Source organism: Crocuta crocuta, unplaced genomic scaffold (assembly GCF_008692635.1).
Source record: "Crocuta crocuta isolate KB4526 unplaced genomic scaffold, BGI_CrCroc_1.0 scaffold101, whole genome shotgun sequence".
Lineage (NCBI taxonomy): Eukaryota > Metazoa > Chordata > Mammalia > Carnivora > Hyaenidae > Crocuta > Crocuta crocuta.
In genome coordinates, this window is record NW_027527956.1 from 6,565,376 (window position 1) to 6,573,788 (window position 8,413).

Genomic DNA, 8,413 nt, shown 5'->3' on the forward strand with positions numbered 1-8,413 from the left:
CCAGATTTGAAGGTCAATGAAACAGACTCTTCCTCTTAATGGGAGGAGTGGCCATGCCACACCTCAAAGGCCACGGGCAAAGGAGCATGTAGAGAACAGGAGCCACACTGGCAAGCAATCCACCCAGTACTCAGGCTGATTTTTTCCCGCTTTCCAAGCAATTGCTGTCTTAACATCTTGACGTGGCTGTTGGGAAAAAATCACAGGTATTCAAGGGCATTCAGGTAGTAATATTTGTAGTGAAATCTCAGAAAGTTTCCCCAAGATACCTGCGGTACATGTCGGGCACTGCCATACTAGGTGTGACCTCTTTCCATTTTTAAAAATAGATTTGTCACATAAGAAAAATTAAGCACTGTGGCCATCTTACCTTGTTTCTGTCGTAGGTTACACAGAACACTGCTGATGTATCTTCTCTTCCTCTGTTGGGAGGGCACCGCAGCTGTATGGGGTTTGTATCTTTCTGTGCATATGGCTTTAAACATATATATCTACATATCTCTGTAATTTTCCATCTCGCGCAGTAAACAAGTGAAGGGGGGGGACTTTATACGTCATAAAAATAGCAGGCAATAAATAAAGTTACACACGATATGCTTCCTTTGGATATGTCAGCAGGAATGTGTCCTTGGAGATGGGGAGTCGTGGACCAAGGCAAAGGGGCCGCACTTGCTGGGTCAATGGGGCCCCGGCGAATGTGGCCTGTGGATTCACAGACAGCCCTGCAGGGACACTGGGGAGTGCACAGCCTCTATATTTAGATCTTCTGGCTTCAGCCAGATATAAAGTAGATTTCAGATGTGGGTTGAGGACAGGAAGGGAGCACACGCATGCTAATATTTCACTTGTTCTCGAATTAGCAGCCTAGCATGGAAAGTGCTCTCTGCGACGCTCCTGTTTGTCTGTAATCACGGACTGGCGTGGGACTGGCGTGGAACAAGGGGAAGTGGAAGGGAAAGTCCACTGGCTGTTTGCACTGGGCACCTTGCGACGTCTCTGAGCATCCTCTGGCCCTCAGCTGCATCTGGCAGCAACTGTGTTCTCCAGTTCTGAGTGAAGGCACATGAGTGGTGGCCAAAAGCACCCGGTCTTCAAAGGGTGGTGCTGAGCACTCTGTGTCACCACGTGTGGCTTTCACAGATCCCTCAGCGAGGCTGCGAGTGTTTAAAACAAGTGAAATGAGCATGTAGGGAAGAACTACAGATTTCAACAAAAAGTGCTTTGGAGACATTCTATAGCACAGATCCCCTTTCCAAGGGAAACAGGATACACGGAAAAGTGGAAGGAAACCTTGTTGTTTACTTGGAGGTATGAAAAGAAATAGGTCAGTGATTCGTTTCCATGGTGACTATTATTGAAATAAGACAAACGGACACCAATACTGATTTATTCTCCTATTCAAATCCTTTTAAAAGATCACTTTAATCTGTGTTGGTTCTTGAATACAAACAAGAAGACCAACTTATCTTACACAATAAGTATCTTTCGCTACTTGCAAACGAGACTTTTAAAAACTTGACTTAAAATAGTCGCAATTCGTGCCATAGCTGTTTGTGGCTATAATGTGTTTTATGTATATGAACTGTGTACTGGGCATTTGTTCTTAAAGCAATTTGTTCTTGCTTTTCCCCAAACGACAGCAGGTGTTGGCGACTCTGCAGCCACACGGGAAGAGTTGAGGTTATAAACAGTGACATGTGAGCTGTACTCCCAGACCATCAGTTTTAATTCGACCTTTGAATCCAAAAGACAGTGCAGGTACAAGGCAGAATGCATGTGTGCTGGGAGTCCAATCGGTTTGGCCATTTTAACCATCGTGGCAAATCGTTGCCTGCAGATGTCTTCTGAAGGGATCAACACCAATTTTCAAGAGAGCTGAAAGGTCCCAATCAGGCTCAGGGCGCCAGTTCACCGGGCATGTGTGGACCTGAGTTCCTGGTTAAGGTGAAATGAAGTAAACAAGGGCTGGGCCCGTCCCTGCAGGGAATCTGGGTCAGAAGGATCGTATTCCGGCCGCAGGTTTACTGTCTGGACCACTTCCATGGCTCAGCTCTTCACCTTCGTCACCCCAGTGAAAGTGGGTCAGTTCTCAGCTGAGGGGTGTGGACACGGTGTCTTCTCTGTGCTCCAGATGCCTGTGGCAGCATCCGTGGAGGCTGTGTGTGCAAGGCTGAGAGTGTGCTCCTGTGTGTGTGACTGTGAGTACTGCACGTGTGTGCTCTGTGGCCTGCAGCACAATCCACGGTGTGAGGGTGATTTCCTTAGCTGAGGTGAACCCTTAGTTGTCAGGGTCTTGACTTCCTCAGTTAGCGAATGACCCAGCATCATTCTTCTTCTGCTCTATCTGCCTTTCAGCAGTTTCGCTTCTATTTGGGATCTTCACAGGTAGGCCCACAGGAGAAAGAGAGAAATGATTTCTTGCATATGACAGGAGGGGCTGGAAGCTGAACCTTTGGGCTAAAATTAGATGAGGAGATGATCAGCGGATCAGCACACAAGTAAGGGGCTTAGGTGACAGCCGTGGCTCCGCACGAGGGTGAGGACCCCATCTTTCCTGTTCCTCTAGCATGAATGCTTGTCAGACGTACTTTTCCTATATTTAAGCAATGATTATGTTCTCCTAGCATAACAAACACTGATCCTAGAGCTCGTGGGAGATGAGAAGACCGCAATGGGATCGCACTTTGCAAAGTAAGAACTCTGACCTCTCGCACTGCAAGGCTCATTGTCTATTTTCCAGAACGGAGACCATTCTGTCACCTGCAGACTAGCTCTGCCTCCTCTCTGCTGTATGTCTTGGCACTGGAGGGAAGGCACTGCATAGTGTTCTCTTAGGAGCGCTTCCAAACTGCACGGTCATGCTCTGAGGACGGCCTCCTCCCCCTTTCATACAGTTAGGGCTCTCGCAGATGCAGTTCAAGTTATTAGAAGTTTGGAAGCCAGGGCCGTTGAGCTCTTTCCTCGAATAGCTGATCCTGAAAAATGAGATCAATCGTCACCCAACAGAGCGAGAGAAGCATATTTCTTTTTCTTGTTTGCTTTCTAGGAGTATCTGCCAAGTTAGATCTACATAAATGAAATCTAAATTACTAGTAACTTAAAGTACCAGACAACTCCTAAAAGTTCTTATAATCACACCAGGCAGATCTATAATACTAGTGACAAAATAATAGCTATCTGCATGGCTTTCTTGGTATTTCTAAGTTTCTTCGTTTAACAGCTCTGTTAAAGAGTATACTGCTCTAAAAGAAAGCCAAGAAAAAAAAAAGAGAGAGAGAGACAGAAAGAGAAAAAGAAAGACTGGGAAGGAAGGAGAGTAAAAGAGAATCTGAGTTTATAAATTTTTTTTAATGTTTTATTTTATTATTGAGACAGAGAAACAGAGCCTGAGTTGGGGAAGGGCAGAGAGAGAGGCAGACACAGAATATGAAGCAGTTCCAGGCTCGGAGCTGTCAGCACAGAGCCTGATGCAGGGCTCGAGCTCACAAACTGTGAGATCATGACCTGAGCCGAAGTCGGACACTTAACCAACTGAGCCACCCAGGCACTCCTGAGTTTATAAAATGGTGAAAATGTGCTGCCCTATTTACAAAGAATCTTTGTTTACCAAAGAGTTAGTGGCAGATTCCTTTGCTTTACTTTTATTTCAAAATGTGTTATGAAACTTCAGGACATTATAAATTACAGACATAAACAAAATTACAATTATGTAGTAACACCACATCCACCACTTGGTTAAAAAAAATCAAATCAAACTCCCCTCTTCTCTCTCGTCAGCCACAGACCCCTTCCAACAAAGGACAGCATTCTGAGTTTTGTGTCACCACGTGTCACATTGTGTATTTCTTCGTGCCGTTACCATACACTAATGTGTCCTAAACAAGTAATCATATTTTTATGTAGTTTAAACATCTGCAGGATTGTATCATACACTGATTTTATCAATGGCACCATATATTTTCTTGGGGGCTCTGTCTGTTGTGAACGTGTTGCTGTACTTTACTCAGTTCTCTGTTGGATGGTGGTCCTTTGGGAAGATACAGCAGCATTTAGCTACCATCATGATACCAGGGTCATGGGATCGAGACTGCGCTGGGCTCCATGATGAGCATGGATCCTGCTTGGGATTCTCTGTCTCTCTCTCCCTCTGCCCCTCATAAAAAAGAAAAGAAAAGAAAATCAAAATCTTTCTTCCAATGGATAAAGATGGAGTGGGGGAGGGGAAAAACTGAAGCTACTGTTCCTCACAGAAGCCCCAAACCTTCAGTTACCTATGTCTGTACTACTGGGATCAAAAATATAAAAAAATCCACTTTAAGATCTAAAAAAGAAGTCTGTGGTGGGCTGGGCCGCACAGGAACAGACAGACATATTAGTGGGACAGAATAGACAGCCTGAGTTTTTACACAAAATAAAGACAAAGATAACATTTTAAATCAGTGACGCAATTATTAATACTTTGCAATTAAAATAAAGTAAAATAAACTTAGAGTACAACTTCGCAAAACAAATTCAAGAATAACTAAAGATGGAGGCACCTGGGTGGCTCAGTCAATTACCTGTCTGACTTCGGCTCAGGTCATGATCTCGAGGTCAGTGAGTACGAGCCCTTCATCGGGCTCTGTGCTGACAGCTCAGAGCCTGGAACCTGCCTCAGATTCTGTGCCTCTCTCTCTCTGTGCCCCTCCTCTGCTTGTGCTCTGTCCTCCTTCCCAAAAATAAGTAAACTTTAAAATAAAAATAGAATAATCAGAGATAAGCTGGGAAAGAAGCAATGAAAAACAAAGGAAATGCATCAGATAAGAAAATAAGTATTTAGATAAATATGTATCTGTGGTTGCTGTTAACGGTAAAAATATACACTTAAAGGTACAGACATTCGACTCCTAAAAATTTTAAACTTCTACGTGCCAGAAATACATGTAAGTAAAATGTAAAAGTCAAACAGGATAACTATGTGCTAAGATATCATCAATATTAATATTACATTTTAGGGATTCCTTACAAATTAATAATGATAAGCATCCCAATTAAAAAACAGGCAAATAACATGACAAACACATAGAGGAAGGAAAAACATAGTCAATAAATAGACACACACTTTTCGGTTCTCCGATCAGGAAATGCATGCTGAAATAACGACAAGGCTCTGGTAGCAGTGAAGGAGCACGCCCGGTGCAGGTGTCCATTTCTAAGTCCAAGTCTTTGGTGAAAGTACCCAGCACACCTTCATGACATGACATATTTTAGTGAAAACAGCAAGAAAATCTTGGTGGTCAAATAAGAAGGTGTGTGTTGGGGGGGGAAGGTGTCCTATGTTTAAAAATAACACCCAACGGAACCCACAACCAAAGGTAACAGGGAACAGTTATCCACAGTGCTCAAGTCCGGTTAAAAAAAATCACACCAAAATAAATGAAACCATATTGCGACAATAGACAAAGTTGTGGGCTGTATTTTAAAGCTGTGGGTGTCTATTTCAGGAGGCACTGATTCTGCTCTGGAGGGTGGACTCCAGCGCTGCCTCCTGGAACGCAGGGGCCCCGTGGGACTTGGCTGTGGGAAGGGCCACTGGGTCCACCACATCCCCGGCAGCCTGACTTTTTCCACTAGCACAGTAAACGACTCCATCTCCTTGTAAATGCAGCCACTTATAATAGAGCCCCAGTTTAAAGGGCCAACTTTGGACAAATTTGTCTCTTCTTCCAAAGTCTTTAAATACCTGCAGCTTTAAAAAAGGGAAAACTAACGACGATCCATTCCTGCTCCGAAGGAAAAGAAAGGAGTCTGCTCTCATCATGGTGAGACTCTATGATCAACACACACAGACCTGCACATCCTGTGCCTCTTTTTAAGGTCAGGATTGTACCCGATTAGCTCGTGATCCAAGCTAAAGAGCAGCAGAGGACGCAGGTACTCAGCGCTAATATGATCACGTGTGGCACCCAGGGCAGGTGTCTGCATGTGGGTTCTCTCAAGTAATACATCTGATCCCAGAATGGGATTCTGCAGGGACACAGGCCTGGGAAGCTCAAGCTCTCACGTGAGACTCGGGCTAAAAGGAAAGGATGACATGGGAACCCCAAGTCCAGGGCCTCCCCAGGCCCATCCTTGCTTCCTGCAGTCTTTCTGATCTGCCCTTCATGTCCGTAAACTAAAGTTTTACACATTCTCCAAGTCTCTTTTCGGCTCTAATATCCTGGAGCTTTCTGATTCAAGATGTGTACTCCTCAGAAGCTTGCAAAATCCACAAATGGGACAGTTGTATTTCCAAACTTAAGAGTGGGGACAGTGGGGACGTTCACTCTGTGGTACTTCCAGAATCATCTATCCATCTGGAAGGTGGAGCCCAAGTACTTCATCTGTTTACGGAGATAACTGAAATAGAGTATTTTAAGATGGGATGCCGCAGATGGCTTGGGGTGCAGGGTGCAGGGATGAGTACAGCATGGACAGTAAGGAAAGTTGAGAGGAGACTGGTCTTTAGTTCTTGCTTCCATCTTTTCTCTTTCTTCCATTCTCTCATTTGGTGCCACACACACCTCCTTGCAAGTCAGCTCCTCCAGGATGGTGTCCTATGAAACCTGCACTTTCAGATCAATTCCCCATCACCCAAACTAAGTCATTCTCACTCCTTTTCTTTCATTCTTCTCATACTTCATTTCCAATGGTGTCTGACTGCTGATAGACAAGGGACTGGAATAATTCATACTAAGGTGTGAATGGTCCATTGCTGACTCAGCTTGTGATCCCACTCAGCTTGTGATCCTTCTCTGAGCAACTCTGCATTCTGGAGTAGCTAGTGAGTCCAAATAGAATCTAAAGGATGGAGTTAAGGACTTAATATTATTCAGGCAAGTCTATGGACAAGTTTGTAAGCATATTTTTCTGCCCTGGTTCCCTATCTTCTGAATGGAGATGGTATTAATAGGATATGGTTTCCAAACTTCTGATGGTGCACCTCTATCAGATACAAAACAATGAGCACCTACTCAAATAATTTATTGAATTCACACATATATGTACAATCACTGCGCCGATGTGCTGTTTACTATAAACACACAACTTGAAAAGGGTGCGATATAATACATAATTATTTATGTACTATTTTAAGAAAATGTATATTTTTGCTCTCATTCCAGCTTGTGTTTTGAGTGCAAGTAGTTAAGGATGAATACACATCACAAAGGGAAATTACAAACGTAAATCACACACCAAATGCTGAAAGAAAACAGCCAGTGAGCCCCTGCTCCCCTCATGCTTCACTGTGGGCACTCAGGTCACTTTTCAGGGTTGCCTGTGCCTGTCACAGTAGGTAGGAAAGGAGGGGCAGGAAGATGGGTGAGGGGATCGTCCGTACCATGTTAACAATGTCTGATTTTCTTCTTTGATTAAAAGAGAGAAAAAAGTCTCAATGGCTTCTTTCCGTACCCCAGTTCATTATCCGCGTGGGCTGCAGCGGCTGCCCTGTGTCCCTAACTTAACCCAGGAGCAGGCCCAGATCCAAGTTCTGTGCAACTTGGGACTGTTACAACTTCTGAGGAAAGAAAATTCTTTAAGAAAAAGAACCCAAGAGCAAAATCTTACTTTTGCAACTTTTCACAAACTCTGTGATCCTAGCAACACAGGCTTGGGTCCTCCCAGGGTGGCGGGAGAGGATCCTGGGGGGCCGGGGGGACAAGGCGCTCCCAGCAAGGAGCTGGGAGATGGGTCTTGGGCAGACTTGAGGAGCCGTCTCTTGAAAACGAAGAAGCCTGGGAAAGACGGCTTCTTTGCAAAAGGCTGCTTAGAGGACCGGAATTTAAATTTCTTTCCCTGCTTGGCTCCCCTTAACGGGCTTTGACTCCTGGTAAACCCTGCCTTCTGTGCTCAACTGTCCGGAGCGCGGGCGCCAAGACCGGAGCCCAGAAGTTCGGATAACCTCAGAGCCCTTCAGCCCGGCTGTCTTCTCCTGCTCCCGCCTGAAAACGAGCTGTGATGTCCGGCTCGCCGTGCTCCCTCCAGGCTCCGAGCGGAGGACGTACAGCTTTTTGGTAAAGAACGTCCCGGACTCACTAAGATAAGTCACGCTGTCAGCTCCTGCCCATTAAGGGGGCCCCTTCTCCCTGGTCCTTGTGGGCGAGAAATTGGAGATGATCCTGGTCTCAGCTGCCTCCCTTTTAAGGCTTTGTTTTCAACGTTCCAGGGCGGACGAAGAAGCGGAGGGCAGGCCGGGCTGAGGCGAGTCTGCGCCGAGGCCGAGGACGCGGACGCGCGGGCGGCGTGGGCGGCTCGAAGCAGGGGCTGAGAAGGGCTCAGGTGCGCGTTCGATCGCGGCGCAGGAGGAAGGCCCGAGAGCCGGCGCATGAAAGATAAAGCCACGAGTCCGGTTCTTCCGTGGCTCCTTCCTCCCCCCGCCCACCCGGCAGGGGCG